This window comes from Hypanus sabinus, chromosome 15 (genome assembly GCF_030144855.1).
Source record: "Hypanus sabinus isolate sHypSab1 chromosome 15, sHypSab1.hap1, whole genome shotgun sequence".
NCBI classification, from domain to species: domain Eukaryota; kingdom Metazoa; phylum Chordata; class Chondrichthyes; order Myliobatiformes; family Dasyatidae; genus Hypanus; species Hypanus sabinus.
In genome coordinates, this window is record NC_082720.1 from 92,273,799 (window position 1) to 92,290,482 (window position 16,684).

Consider the following 16,684-nt stretch of genomic DNA (forward strand, 5'->3'; position numbering starts at 1 on the left):
TGTTGTCTCATTTTTACTATGTACTGTACATAACAGTTATGGTCGAATTGACAATAAAAGTGACTTGACTATATAAGATTCCTCACATTCATATTCAAGCACAGCACTGACCTATTTCATTTTATTTTCCTTCTTTTCTACTTTTACAACAGTGTGAAAAATGATTAATTTTACTGCAGCCATTGCAAATTTTGCCATATGTGGAACACTGATTTGGACTATGCTCGCGTGCACAGCGATCACATGACTTTTTTCTTTCAAATGCCGTCTTGCTCTCTGTTGGTTATGTCGATGTATTATTATATTTCTTGATATATTCTCGCTTTTTGTTTACAGCATTTACATTGCAGTTTTTGCCAAAAAGCTCTTCAGCTAGCAACTTCACAGTCTCAGAAGCTTTGCAAAGTGCCAAAGTTTTTTCAAAATATAAATCTTGCTCTTTCAACAGCCTTTCTCTCAAAGCATTATCTCGAATGCCACAAGCAATTCTATCTTTAATGAGAGTCTGTGAGCAATCCAAACTCGCATGTTCTACTATGCTTTCGTAACTCAATAACATACTGATCAATTGTTTCAGCAGCTCTCTGTGCACATGTAAAGAAATTATATTGCTCATACGTTAAATTACACTTAGGTATACAAAATACTTCAAATCTGTCCATTATTGACTTTAAATTGAAATTATCTCCATCTTCAAAGACAAAATTATTATATACCTCTACTGCGTCATACCTGATTACATGGAGCAGAAGCGGAGCTTTGGTTTTTTTCCTGACTTTTCTTCATAATCGATCGCCGATGAGTTCAGTTCAAACTGTTGCTTGAATATTGCCAGTCAGCTGAAGTTTTGATAGAGATTGTTACCCTTCCATCTTACCGTTTACAGTTCGAACTTATTTTCTTCTTTTTTTCAATTATCTTCGATTCTTGATTCTCCTGTATCATTCTTCCAGAACCACTTCTGACACCATGTTATGTTACTTCTGTTTAAACTTACCATGAGTTAACAATGAAGAATCATATTCTGGAAGAACTAGAGAACTTTTATTTACAGTAATAAACAAACACGCCTTAATCCAGCCATGTGCTGGAACATTCTGTCAATTTCGCGCATGCTCACAACTCGGTCCAATCACATTCTGGCATGCAACACCTGATATCACCATAGGAGGCAGCAGAAAGGAAATGATAGACCTGTCAGTCTGACATCAGTAGTTGGGAAGTTGTTGGAACCTATTGTTAGGGATGAGATTATGGAGTACCTAGAGGCACATGACAAGATAGGCCAAAACCAGCATGGTTTCCTGAAAGGAAGATCCTGCTTGAAAAATCTACTGCAATTCTTTTAGGAAATTACAAGCAGAGCAGACAAAGGAGATGTAGTTGATGTGGTGTACTTGGATTTTCAGAAGGCCTTTGACAAGGTGCTGCACATGAGGCTGCTCAGCAAGAGAAGAGCCCATGATACTACAGGGAAGTTACTAGCATGGATGGAGCATTGGCTTGTCAGCAGAAAACAGCGAGTGGTTGGTGTTAAGACTGCTTCTTTTTATGCCTTGTATCAATGATTTACATGCTGGAATAGATGGCTTTGTTGCCAAGTTTGCAGATGATATGAAGATTGGTGGAGGGTCAGGTAGTGTTGAAGAAGCAGGAAGGCTGCAGAAAACTTAGACAGATTAGGAGAATGGGCAAGGGAGTGGCAAATGAAATACAATGTTGGAAAATGCATGGAAATGCACTTTGGTAGTAGAAATAAATGTGCAGACTATTTTCTAAATGGGGAAAAAATCCAAAAATCTGAGATGCAAAGGGACTTGGGAGTTCTGTGCAGAACAACCTAAAAGTTAACTTGCAAGTGGAGCTGGTGGTGAGAAGTGGCGAGAAAGGCATATCGGTTTTGTCTTTCATTTCAAGAGGTCTAAATACAAAAGCAGGGATGTGATGCTAAGGCTTTATAAGATGCCGGTGAGGCCTCACCTTGACTTCTGTGAACAGTTTTGAATTGGATTGACTTTATTACTTACATCCTCTATGTTATGTCTCCGTCTAAATGTGCAATGTGCAATTTATAGTAATTTGTAATAAATAGTATGTACAACAGGGCAGTCAATATAACATAGAAATACAATTGTATCAGCATGAATTAATCAGTCTGCTGGCCTGGTGGAAGAAGCTGTCCAGGAGCCTGTTGGTCCTGGCTTTCATGTTGTGGTACCGTTTCCTGGATGGTAGCAACTGGAGTAGATTGTGGTTGGGGTGACTTGGGTCCCCAGTGATCCTTCGGGCCCTTTTTATGCACCTGTCTTTGTAAATGTCCTGAATAGTGGGAAGTTCACATCTACAGAGCTGCCTCCGCCACTCTTTGCAGAGCCCTTGCGATTGAGGGATTTACAGTTCCCATACCAGGCAGTGATGCAGCGAGTCAGGAAATGAAATGAAATGAAATATTTTTTTTGTCATTGTATTGTTATGCACCAATACAGTGAAAATGAGTTTGCAACACTCGTACTCAATGCTATAAAACAACAAATAAAATAAATAAACAATAAATAAAATCAAGTAACCAGCCAGTACAAGCAATGCCCAGCAGTACAAAAGTGCAACTCAGATGCATGACAGTTATAAAACCAGTATTAAAAGTAGCAATATAACAAATTTATAGATGATGCTTGATCGATTGGTTCAGAGCAATTACAGCTCTGGGGTAAAAGCTATTTTTCAGTCTGGAAGTGCGGGCATAGAAAATCTTATAATGTCTGCCAGATGGAAGAAGTTCAAACAGATGATTGCATGGGTGTGTATTGTCCTTACAGATGCTGGTAGCTTTCCTTAGGCAGCGTAAGCTGTAGGTATCTTCCAGGGCTGTGAGCCATGTCGCGATGATCTTCTGTGTGCTGGAGACAACCCGCTGAAGTGCTTTCCTATCAGCTGCTGTACAACCAAGATACCACACAGAGATGCAGTATGTTAAGATGCTCTCTATGGTGCAGTGGTAAAAGGTCACCAGCATCTGTTCAGGTAGACTAGCTTTCTTCAGTGTCCTGAGGAAAAACAAGTGTTGCTGTGCTTTATTAACTATTGCTAAGATGCTCTCACTTGTGCTCCTCTAGAAAGTCCTTAGGATTTGAAGGCCCATACCAAACTTCTTCAACCGTCTGAGGTGAAGGAAGCACTTTTTCACCACTCAGCCAGTATGTACAGACCACGTGAGGTCCTCGGTGATGTGTATGCCGTGGAACTTAAAACTGTTCACCCTCCCAATCCCAGATCCATCAATGTCAATGGGGTTAGCCTGTCTCCATTCCTTCTTTGTTTTTGTGACATTGGAGGAGAGGTTGTTTTCTTGACACCACTGTGTCAGGATGATGACTTCTTTTCTGTAGGCTGCCTCGTTATTGTTTGAGATTAGGCCAATCAATGTAGTATCATCAGCAAATTTAATGGAATTAAATGAAATTGTCAGCAAAGTTTTGGCCTCATCTAAGAAAAGATGCACTGGCATTGGAGAGGGTTCAGAGGATCTACACAAGGATGATTCTGGAAATGTAAGGGTATTATACGAGGAATGTTTGATGGCTCTGGGTCTGTTCTCTCTGGAATTTAGAAGGATGAGGGGGGATCTCATTGAAACCTTTCAAACGTTGAAAGGCCAAGACAGAGTAGATGTGAAAAGAGTTTAGGACAAGAGGGCATAGCCTCAGGGCAGAGGGGGATCCATTTAAAACAAGAAATTTATTTAGCCAGTGGATGGTTAATTTGAGGAATTTATTACCACAGGCATCTCTGGAGGCCAGGTGTTGGGTAAATATAAGGCAGAGATTGATAGGTTCTTGATTGGACATGGCATCAAAGGTTACGGGGAGAAGGCTGGGGACTGGGGCTGAGGAAGGGATAAAGGATCAGTCATGATTGAATGGTGGAGCACACTTGGCAGGCCCTAATGGCCTAATTCTATTCTTATGTCTTATGGTCTTATGGTCTTATGGACTGGAATAATGCAAATATCACACTGCTCTTTAAGAAGGGAAGACGGCAAAAGTAAGGAAATTATAGGCCAGCTAGCCTAACCTCTGCAGTTAGAAAGTGATGACTTCTATTATTAAAGATGAGGGTTTGGGGTACTTGGTGACTGATGGTAAAATAAATCTAAGTCAGCATGGTTTCTGTAAAGGGAAGCAGAAAGCTAGGAGGTTGATTGGTGAAAGAGACAGAAGGTCAAGAAAGAAAGAAAAAAAAGGGGAGGGAGGCGATGGGCGGGCAAAGCGATAACATGAGAAAGGGACAAGGGAAATGGAAATGGTGAAGGCAGGTGGGGAAGGGAGGCATTACTAGAAGTTAATGTTCATGCTATCAGATTGAAGGCTACCCAAATGGAATAAGACCATAAGATATAGGAGCAGAAGTAGGCTATTTAGCCCATTGAGTCTGCTCTGCCATTCAATTATGGCTAATCTAGTTCTTCCAGTCATCCCATCTCCAATGCCTTCTCCCCATACCCTCTGATGCCCTGGCTAATCTAGAACCTATCTATCTCTGCCTTAACTTCACCCAATGACTTGGCCTCCACAGCCACTCATGGCAACAAATTCCATAGATTTACCACCCTCTCACTAAATTAACCTCTGTTCTAAATGGACATCTTTCAATTCTGAAATATGTGAGTTCTTGTACTGGACTCCCCTACCATGGGAAACAACTTTGTCATATCTGATCTGTTCAGGCCTTTTAATATTCACAATGTTTCTATGAGATCCCCCCTCATTCTCCTGAACTTCAGGGAACACAGCACAACAGCTGCCATATGTTCCTTATACAGTAACCCTTTCATTCCTGGAATTATTCTCATTAATCTTCTCTGAACCCTCTTCAATGTCAGTATATCCTTTCTAAAATAAGGAGCCCAAAACTGCACACAATACTCCATGTGTGGTCTCACGAGTGCCTTATGGAGCCTCAACCTCACATCCTTGCTCTTATATTCTATACTCTAGAAATGAATGCCAACATTGCATTTGCTTTCTTCATCACCGACTCAACCTGGAGGTTAACTTTTAGGGTATCTTGCACAAAGCCTCCCAAGTCACTTTGCATCTCTGCATTTTGAATTCTCTCCCCGTCTAAATAACAGTCTGTCTGTTCCACCAAAGTGCATGACCATACACTTTCCAACATTGTAATTCATTTGCCACTTCTTGTCCATTCCTCTAAACTATCTAACTCTCTCTGCAGACTCTCTGTTTCCTCAACACTACCTGCTCCTCCACCTACCTTTGTATCATCTGCAAACTTAGCCACAAATCCATTAATCCTATAGTCCAAATCACTGACATACATCGTAAAAAAACAGCGGTCCCAACATTGACCCCTGAGGAATTCCATTGGCAGCCAGCCAGAATAGGATCCCTTTAATCCCACTCTATTTTCTGCTGATCAGCCAATGATCCACCCATGCTAGTAGCTTCCCTGTAATTCCATGAGCTCTTTATCTTGCTAAGCAGCCTTCTGTGCAGCACCTTGTCAAAGGCCTTCTGAAAATCCAAGTACACTACATCCACTGCATCTCCTTTGTTTAACCTGTTTGTAATTTCCTCAAAAAAATTGCAGTAGGTTAGACAGGCAGGATTTTCCTTTCAGGAAACCATTCTGGCTTTGGCCTTTCTTGTCATGTGCCTCCAGGTATTCCATAGTCTCATCCTTAACTATCAATTCCAACAACTTTCCAACCACTGATGCCAGGCTAAGAGGTCTATAGTTTCCTTTCTACTGTTTCCCACCCTTCTTAAATAGTGGAGTAACATTTGCAACTTTCCAGTCATCCAGTACAATGCCTGAATCTATTGATTCTTGAAAGATCATTGTTAATACCTCCGCAATCTCTCCAGCTACTTTCTTCAAAACCTGAGGGTGCATTCCTTCATGTCCAGGAGACTTATCCACCCTCAGACCATTAAGCTTCCTGAGCACCTTCTCAGTCGTAATTTTCACTGCACATACTTCACCTCCCTGATACTCTTGAACAGCTGGTATACTGCAGATGTCTTCCACTATGAAGACTGATGCAAAATACACATTCAGTTCCTCTGCCATCTCTGCATCTCTCATTACAATATCTCCAGCGTTATTTTGTATTGGTCCTATATCTACCCTCGACTCTCTTTTATCCTTTATATACTTAAAAAAGCTTTTAATATCTTCTTTGATATTAGTCACCAGCCTCCTTTCATAATTCATCTTTTCCTTCCTAATGAACTTCTTAGTTTCCTTCTGCAAGTTTTTAAAAGCTTCCCAATCCTCTATCTTCCCACTAGCTTTGGCTTCCTTGTATGCCCTCTCCTTTGCTTTTACTTTGGCTTTGACTTCACTTGTCAGCCACGTGAGTGTCCTTCTTCTATTCGAAAATTTCTTCTTATTTGGAATATATCTGTCTTGCACTTCTCTCATTTTTCGCAGAAACTCCAGCCATTACTGCTCTGCTGTCCTTCCTGCTAGTGTCCCTTTCAACCTTGGCCAGTTCCCCTCTCATGCCATCGTAATTTCATTTATTCCACTGAAATACTGACACATTGAAATTTAGTTTCTCCTTCTCAAATTTCAAAGTGAATTTGATCATATTGTGATCATTGTTCCCTAAGGTTCCTAACCTTAAGCGCTCGTATCACCTCCGGATCATTGCACAACACTCAATCCAGCACAGCCGATCCCCTAGTGGGCTCAACAACAAGATGTTCTAAAAAGCCATCCCTTAGACATTCTACAAATTCTCTGTCTTGAAGTCCAGTACTGGGCTGGTTTTCCCAATCCACTTTCATGTTAAAATCCCCAACGATTATCATGACCATGCCCTTCTGACACGCCTTTTCTATCTCCTGCTCTAATTTGTAATCCACATCCCGGCTGCTGTTTCTAAGCCTGTATACAACTGCCATTAGGGTCCTTTTAGCCTTACCATTTCTTAACTCAACCCATAGAGAATCTACCCTTCCAATCCTATGTCATCCCTTTCTAATGATTTAATATTATTTTTTATACACAGGACTCTGTCTACTAACCTATCTTTCCAATACACTGTATATCCTTGGATGTTCAGCTCCCAATGGCAGCCATCCTTTGGCCAAGTTTCAGAGATGGCCACAACGTCATACTTGCAATATAAGGTGTCATTCCTCCAACCTATGCCTGACCTTATCCCAACTGTGGATGAAACCATGGATGGACATATCGGAATGGGAATCGGAAGTGGAATTAAAATGGGTGGCCACTGTGAGATCCCACTTTTTCCGGCAGATGGAGCATAGATGCTTGGCGAAGCATCTCCCAATCTATGTCAGGTCTCACTGATATACAAGAGGCCACACCGGGAGCACCGAACACAGTATATGACCTCAACAGACTCACAGGTGAAGTGTCGCCTCACCTGGAAGGGCTGTTTGGGGCTCTGAATGGTAGTGAGGGAGTAGGTGTAGAGGCAGGTGTAGCACTTACTCTGCTTGCAAGGATAAGTGCCAGGAGGGAGATCAGTGGTGAGGGACGAGTGGACAAGAGAGTTGCGAAGGGAGCGATCTTTGCTGAAAGCAGAGTTGGGGGGGGGGGGGTGAGGAAGGGAAAGACGTGTTTGGTGGTGGGATCCAATTGGAGAATTATGTGCTGGACATGGAGGCTGGTGGGTGGTAAGTGAGGACAAGAGGAACCCTATCCCTGGTAGCATGGCGGGACAATGGAGTAAGAGCAGACATGCATGAAATGGAAGAGATACGGTTGAGGATAGTGTTGATGGTGGGGGAAGGAAAGCCCCTTTCTTTGAAAAAAGAGGACACCTCCTTCACTCTAGAGTAAAAAGCCTCATCCTGAGAGCAGATGCGGTGAAGACAGAGGAACTGAGGAACTGACTGAGGAATCGTATTCTTATCTTCACTGGCACATGGCACAGTTGGCAATCCAAAGATTACTACCCTGGAGGTCCTGCTTTCTATCTTTCTTTCCAGCTCCCTAAAATCTCTATTCAGGATCGTTGCCTTTTCTACCCATGTCATTAGTGCCAATATGTACCCGGACATCTATGCTGTGTCTGCCGGAACAAGCAGGATTTCACAGTGGCCACCCATTTTAATTCCACTTCCCATTCCAATATGTCCATCCATGGTTTCCTCCACAGTCGGGATAAGGTCATACATAGGTTGGAGGAACGACACCCTACCCCTTTAGAATGCTGTGGACCCGATCCGAGACATCCTTCACCCTGTCTCTTGGGAGGCAACATACCATCCAGGTGCCTCTATCACGGTCACAGAATCTTGTCCCTATTCCTGTACATAAGAACATAAGAAATAGGAGCAGGAGTCAGCCATCTGGCCCATCGAGCCTGCTCTGCCATTCAGTAAGATCATGGCTGATCTAGCTATGGACTTGTCTCCAACTACTTGCTTTTCCCCCATAACTCTTAATTACCCTACTCTGCAAAAATCTATCCAACCTTGTCTTAAATATATTTACTACGACTGTGGGATCTCCTATCACTACTGCAGTCCTCTTCACCTTTCTTCTCTTCTGAGCCACAGTGCCAGACTCAGTGTAGAGACCCGATCACTGCATTTTCCCCTGGTAAGTCAGTCCCCTCAAATGAATCCAAAATGGTATACTTCTCACTGATGGGAACAGCCACAGGGTTACTTTGTACTAGCTAAGCATTTCGTTTCGTTCTCTTCATATTCACCCAGTTACCTGCCTCCTGCAACCTAGGGCCGACTTTTGATCACTTCCTCAGACTCCTGAATGAGTTGAAGGTCATCAAGCTGCAGCTCCAATTTCTTAACACATTCTGTGAGGAGCTGCAGCTCGCTGCACCTGGTGCATATGTGGTTATCTGAGAGGCTGTAGGTCTCCTAGGATCCTCACATCTTATACAAAGAACATAACATTGTCCCTGGAGTCATTCTCACTGTTGTAACTATCCCAAACAGACAATGAATGGACATTAAAGATGAAGAAATTGCCAGATATTTACCTCACACAAACCTGATTTTGTTTGATCAAGCCTGATGATCAAACCTTTCCACTCTAACACTTGTCCCAGAATTTTGTCTGTCTTGCTTGTTATTCCTTTGAGGAAATAACAATCAGGATAAACAAAAGAGAATCAGTTGATATTGTGTACTTGGATTTTCAGAAAGTCCTTGACAAAGTGCCGCACATTAGGCTGCATAACAATAGCTCATGGTATTACAGGAAAGAGCAGTGGCAGGAAGCAAAGAGTGGGAATATTTTAAATTAATTTGGTAGGGGCATGGGGATGAGAGTGATAGTTCTAAGGATAAGTTTGTTGGTTTACAAACAAAGGGAAAGTATGGTGTATGGCAATATATGATTAGAATTTGTGATGTGTGTAGGCATCATTGAATCCTGGCTGAAAGAAGATTAAAGATGGGAGCTTAATGTTTAAGGATAGATATTGTAACAAAAGGACAGGCAGGTAGGCAGAGGAGGTGGTGTGTCTCTATTGGTTACATCAAATTATTAGAAAAAAGTGACAGAGTTGGAAGGTGTTGAATTGCTGTGGGTAGAGATAAGGAACTGGAAGGGTTAATAAGACCCTAATGGGAGTTGTATACAGACCTCCCAAACAGTAGTAAGGATGTGGTCTTCAAATTACATCAAAATGCATGCCAAAAGGGTAATGTTACAATAGTCATGGGGGATTTCAATAGCAGGTAGAATGGGAAAATCAGGTTGGTGTTGGATCCCAGGTGGGAGAGTTTCTAGTGGAAACTTGAGATGGAGAAGCTAAAGGTAGATGTATCAGTTTTACAGTGGAGTAAAAGGAATTACAGAGGCATGAAGAGAAGTGTTGGCCAAGATTAATTGGAAAACAACACTGGCAGAAACGATAGCAGAGCAGCAAAGGCTAGAATTTCTGGAAGGAATTTGGAAGGCACAGAATATACACAGTGCATGTGAAAGAGGATGAAGTATTCTAAAGGAAAGATGATACAACTGTGGCTAACAAGAGGAGTCAAGGCTAACATAAAAGCCAAAAGGAAGGCATATAATAGAAGAAAGTTAGGGGATCAGGAAGCTTTTAAAAACCAAATGAAGGCAACAAAAAAGTCATGAAGAAGGAAAAAATGGAATACGAAAGTAAGCTATCCAATAATATTGAAGAGGATACTGAAAGTTCCTTCAGGTACATAAAGTGTCAAAGAGAGGTGAGAGTGGATATTGGACTGCTGGAACACAATGCTGGAGAGGTAGCAATGGTGGTGGAAGAAAATGGTAGATGATCTTCTTGGTGGAAGACACTAGCAATATGCCAGTAGTTTGAGAGCATCAGGGGTCAGAAGTGTGTGAAGTTGCTATTACTAGAAACGTTGAAAACCTACAGCAGAATACAGGCCGTTCAGCCCACAAAGTTGTGCCAAACATGTCCCTACCTTAGAACTTACTAAGCCCTCTATTTTTCTAAGCTCCATGTACCTATCCAAAAGTCCCTTAAAAGACCATATTGTATCTGCCTCCACCACTGGTGCTGGCAGCCCATTCCACGCACTCACCACTTTCTGCGTAAAAAAAAACTCACCCCTGACATCTCCTCTGTACCTACTCCCAAGTACCTTAAACCTGTGCCCTCTTGTGGCAGTCATTTCAGCCCTGGGAAAAAGCCTCTGACTATCCACATGATCAATGCCTCTCATCATCTTATACACCTCTATCAGGTCACCTCTCATCCTCCGCTGCTCCAAGGAGAAAAGGCTGAGTTCACTCAACTTGTTTTCATAAGGCATGCTCCCCAATCCAGGCAACATTCTTGTAAATCTCCACTGCACCCTTTCTATGGTTTCAACATCCTTCCTGTATTGAGGCGACCAGAACTGAGCACAGTACTCCAAGTGGGGTCTGACCAGGGTCCTATAAAGCTGCAAAATCACCTCTTGGCTCCTAAATTCAATTCCACGATTGAAGGCCAATGCACAGTATGCCTTCTTAACCACAGAGTCAACCTGTGCATCTGCTTTGAATGTCCTATGGACTTGGACCCCAAGATCCCTCTGATCCTCCACACTGCCAAGATTCTCACCATTAATACTATATACTGCCATCATATCTGACCTAACAAAATGAACCACTTCACACTTATCTGGTTTGAACTCTATCTGCCACTTCTCAGCCCAGTTTTGCATCTTATCAATGTCCCACTGCAACCTCTGATAGCCCTCTACACTATCCACAACCTTTGTGTCATCAGCAAACTTGTTAACCCATCCCTCCACTTCCTCATTCAGGTCATTTATAAAAATCACAAAGAGAAAGGGTCCCAGAACAGATCCCTGAGGCACACCACTGGTCACCAACCTCCATACAGAATATGACCTATCTACAACCACTCTTTGCCTTCTGTGGGCAAGCCAGCTCTGGATCCACAAAGCTATGTCTCCTTGGATCCCATGCCTCCCTTCTGTCTCAATAAGCCTTGCATTGGGTACCTTATCAAATACTTTGCTGAAATACATATACACAAAATCCGTATAAACTACATCAATGTGTTTAGTCATATCCTCAAAAACTTCAATCAGGCTCATAAGGCATGACCTGCCCTTGACAAAGCCATGCTTACTATTCCTAATCATATTATATCTCTCCAAATGTTCATAAATCCTGCCTCTCAGGATCTTCTCCATCAACTTACCAACCACTGAAGTAAGACTCACTGGTCTATAATTTCCTGGGCTATCTCTACTCCCTTTCTTGAATAAGGGAACAACATCCACAACCCTCCAATCATCCGGAACCTCCCCTGTCCCCATTGATGATGCAAAGATCACCACCAGAGGCTCAGCAATCTCCTCCCTTGCCTCCCACAGTAGCCTGGGGTACATCTCATTAGGTCCCAGTGAGTTATCCAACTTGATGCTTTCCAAAAGCTCCAGCACATCCTCTTTCTTAATATCTACATGCCCAAGCTTTTCAGTCTGCTGTAAGTCATCACTACAATCAACAAGATCCTTTTCCATAGGGAATACTAAGAGAATAGAGAGAAGGTTCTTGGAAAACTGAAAGGTCTGAAGGTAGATTAGTCACCTGGACCAGATGGTGTACATCCCAGGGTTCTAAAAGAGGTCATTGAAGAGATTGAGGAGGCAATAGCAGTGATCTTTCAAGAATCACTATCTTCTAGATAGTTCCAGAACACTGGAAATTTGCAAATGCCACTTCACTCTTCAAGAAAGGAGAGAGGCAGAAGAAAGGAAATTATAGTGCAGTTAGTCCAAGCTCAGTAGTTGGGAAAATATTGGAGTCGATTATCAAAGATGTGGTTTTGGGGTACTTGGAGGCACATGATAAATTAGGGTGTAGTCAACATGGTTTCCTCAAGGGGAAATCTTGCCAAACAGACTATTGGAATTTGTTGAAGAAATAACAAGCAGGATAGACAAAGAAGAACTGGTTGAAGTTGTGCACTTAGATTTTCAGGTCTTTGACAAGGTGCCACACATGAGGCAGCTTATCATGTTAAGAGCCCAAGATATTACTGGAAAGATTCTAGCAGCAATAAAGCAGCAGCTGATTGGCAGGAGGCAAAGAGTGAGAATAAAGGGAACCTTTTCTGGTTGGCTGTTGGTGACTAGTGGTGTTCCACAGGAGGTTATATTGCAACTGATTCATTTTACTTTATATATCAATGACTTGGATGATGGAATCGATGGCTTTGTTGTGAAGTTTGCAGACAATATGAAGATAGATGGAGGGGTAGATAGTTTTGAGGGAGTAGAGGTGCTACAGAAGGACCTAGACAGATTAAGAGAATGGGCAAAGAAGTGGGAGATGGAATACAGTGTCAGAAATTGTATAGTCAAGCACTTGATAGAAGAAATAAAAGGGTATACTATTTTCTAAATGGAGAGAAATTTCAAAAATCTGAGGTGCAAAGGGAGTAGGGAGTCCTTGTGCAGGATTCCCAAAAAGTTAGTTTCCAGGTTGAGTCTGTGGTGTGGAAGGCAAATGCAATGCTAGCATTCATTTCTAGAGGATTAGAATATAAAAGCAAAGATGTAATGTGGATGTCTTATAAAGCACTGATGAAGCCTTGTTGGCCGGAAAGAACTACATTCTATAAATCAGTGAATTCAGATGAATCAAGGACGGTGGAAACAGACAAACAATTTGTCTTTGGTCTTGCCGCATGTTTGGGGATGGAGGTTGCCATTTTGTGAAGGCACTCTATTCTCCATTTTGTGAGCTTGACATACTGGGGTTGATCAATGTTTTAAAGAAGACATAATGAAACTTCGCGTTATCTGCTGGACTGCAGATTATTTCCAAATAAGGAGTTATTTGTGAGATATTCTTTGGTTGGATCTAACATACAAGTTTGTGAATGTTGGGGTTGGATGCCTGCCTGGGGTGATTTTAGCTCGTTGCTGATTGAGAACAAAGAGCCATTGATTATCGATTGTCACTTGATGGGAAGAGAGCAATAAATGGATGCTAGCTTGGAGTGGAACCAATAACAAGGTGTCAAAGGTCAGGCACGACCTGTGACCAATGACTTTGGCATGTGTTATTTGAATTGATATGAATGGATATAAAAATGGATGTTTCGTGTGTGCTAGCAGGGGTAACTTCAAAGAATAACCATCGCAGATACAAGCATGAGCGACCCCATGTGAAACACATAGCGAGTGAATCAGGATTACGATGAACACCTAGCCAGTGTAGACTCCTTTGCCTGGGTAATTCATACCTTTGCTATTTTTTTTTGAATATTCTGGAGAGTCAGGGATACTTAGTGGGTGTGCACACAAGATATTTAGTGTATGAATTCACGTATTTGTTAGTTTGAACAATAAAGATACTTATTGGTAAATTATGTACAGATCGCTCTTTGCCTCTCTGATCTTTGTTTTAAGAAGTTTTTTTTACAACACCTCTTTAGAGTATTGTGAGCAGTTTTGAGACCATTTTCTTGAAAGGGATGTGTTGACACTGGAGAGGGTTGAAAGAGTGTTCATAATAATGATTCCAGGATTAAGTGGTTTGACATACGAAGAGCATTTGAAAGTTCTGGGCCTGTATTCACTAGAATTCAGAAGAATGAAGGTCAACCTAATTGAAACCTATTGAATGTTGAAAGGCCTCCAAAGAGTGGATGTGGAGAGGATGTTTCCTATGGTAGAAGAGTCTAAGATCAGAGGACACAGCCTCAATTTCGAGGGGCATCCATTTAGAACGGAGTTGAGGAGGAATTTCTTTAGCCTGAGAGTGGTGAATCTGTGGAATTCATTGCCACGTGCCGCTGTAGAGGCCAAGTCGTTATGTATATTTAAGGAAGAGATTGATTGATTCTTGTTTGGTCTGGCCATGAAGGGATACAGGGAGAAGGCAGGAGATTGGGGCTGAGAGGAAGAATGGATCAGCCATGATGGAATGGCAGAGCAGACTCAATGGGCCAAATGGCCTAAATCTGTTCCTACATCTTATGGTCTCATGGTCTTAAATGGAGCCTTTTCTCATTGGGGCCAATGACTAGTGATGTTTCACAGGAGCGTATGTTGGGACTGCTTCTTTTTATATGTCAGTGATTTGGTTGATGGGATTGATGGATTGTGGCCAGTTTGTGAATGAAATGAAGATAGTTGGAGGGGTAGGTAGTGTTGAAGAAGAAGAGAGGCTGCAGAAGGACTTGGACAGACTAGGAGAATGGAAAAAGAAGTGGGAAATAGAATACAGTGCTGGGAAGTGTATGGTCATGCACTTTGGTAGAAGAAATACAGGCATAGAACATCTTCTAAAGGGAGAGAAAATTCAAAAATCTGAGGTGCAAATGGACTTGGGTATCCTCATGCAGCATTCCCTGAAGGTTAATTTGCAGGTTTAGTCAGTAAGGAAGGCAAACGCAATGTTAGCATTCACTTGAATTACTTTATTTCTTACATCCTTCACATACGAGTAAAAATTTTTACGTCACGTCTCCGTTTAAATGTGAAGTCACAGTAATTTATAATAAACAGAACAGTGAATGTAACATAGCGCGAGTTAATCAGTCTGATGGCCTGGTAGATGAAGCTGTCCTGGAGCCCGTTGGTCCTGGCGTTTATGCTGTAGTACTGATGGCAGCAGCTGGAACAGTTTGTGGTTGGGGTGACTTGGGTCCCCAATGATCCTTCGGGCCCTTTTGACACACTGGACTTTGTAATTGTCGTGAATAGTGGGAAGTTCACAACTACAGATGCGCTGGGCTGTCTGCATCACTCTCTGAAGAGTTCTGTGATTAAGGGAGGTACAGTTCCCATACCAGGCAGTGATGCGGCCAGTCAGGATGCTCTCAATTGTGCCCCTGTAGAAAGGATTTGGAGGCCCATAACAAACTTACTCAACTGTTTGAGGTGAAAGAGGCACTGTTATGCATTTTTCATCACACAGCTGGTGTGTACAGACCACATGAGGTCCCCAGTAGTGTGGATGCTGAGGAACACAAAGCTGTTTACCCTGTCAATCCCAGGTCCATTGATGTCAATAGGGGTTAGCCCATCCCCATTCCTCCTGTAATCCACAACCAGCTCCTTTGTTTTTGCAACGTTGAGAGAGAGGTTGTTTTCCTGACACCACTGTGTCAGAGAGATGACTTCTTCATTGTAGGCCATCTCTACATTGTTTCAGATTAGGTCAATCAATGTAGTATCATCAGCAAATTTAATTAGCAGATTAGAGCTGTGGGTGATAACACAGTCAAGAATATACAGAGAGTAAAGGAGGGGACTTAGTACACAGCCCTGAGGGGTTCCTGTGTTGAGAGTTAGAGGGGTGGAGATGAGGGAGCCCACTCTTACCATCTGCCGGTGATCTGACAGGAAGTCCAGGATCCAGCTGCACAAGGCAGGGTCAAGGCCGAGGTCTCTGAGCTTCCTGTCAAGCCTGGATGGAATTATGGTGTTGAATGCTGAACTGTAGTTCAAGAACAGCATTCTCACATAAGCATCCCTCTACTCCAGGTTTATAGGGACTGTATGGAGAGCAGCGGCTATTGCGTCATCTGTCGATAGGTTGTGTCAGTAGACCAATTGTAGGGGTCCAGTTTGGGTAGTAGCAAGCTGCAGATGAGTCCAAAGGATAGAGACCCAAGATCTCTCTGATCCTCCACATTGCCAAGAGTCTTACCATTAATACTATATTCTGTCTTCAAATATGACACACCAAAATGAATCTCTTCACACTTACATAGAACCATAGAAAATAGGTGCAGGAATAGGCCATTCAGCCCTTCGAACCTGCACCACCATTCAGTATGATCATGGCTGATCAACCAACTCAGAACCCTGTACCTGCTTTCTCTCCATACCCCCTGATCCCTTTAGCCACAAGGGCCATATCTAACTTCCTCTTAAATATAGCCAATGAACCGGCCTCAACTGTTTCCTGTGGCAGAGAATTCCACAGATTCACCACTCTCTGTGTGAAGAAGTTCTTCCGCATCTCAGTCCTAAAAGGCTTCCCCTTTATCCTTAAACTGTGACCCCTCGTTCTGGTCTTCTCCAACATCGGAAACAATTTTCCTGCATCTAGCCTGTCCAATCCCTTCAGAATTTTATACATTTCAATAAGATCCCCCCTCAATCTTCTAAATTCCAGTGAGTATAAGCCTAGTTGATCCAGTCTTTCTTCATATGAAAGTCCTGCCATCTCAGGAATCAAT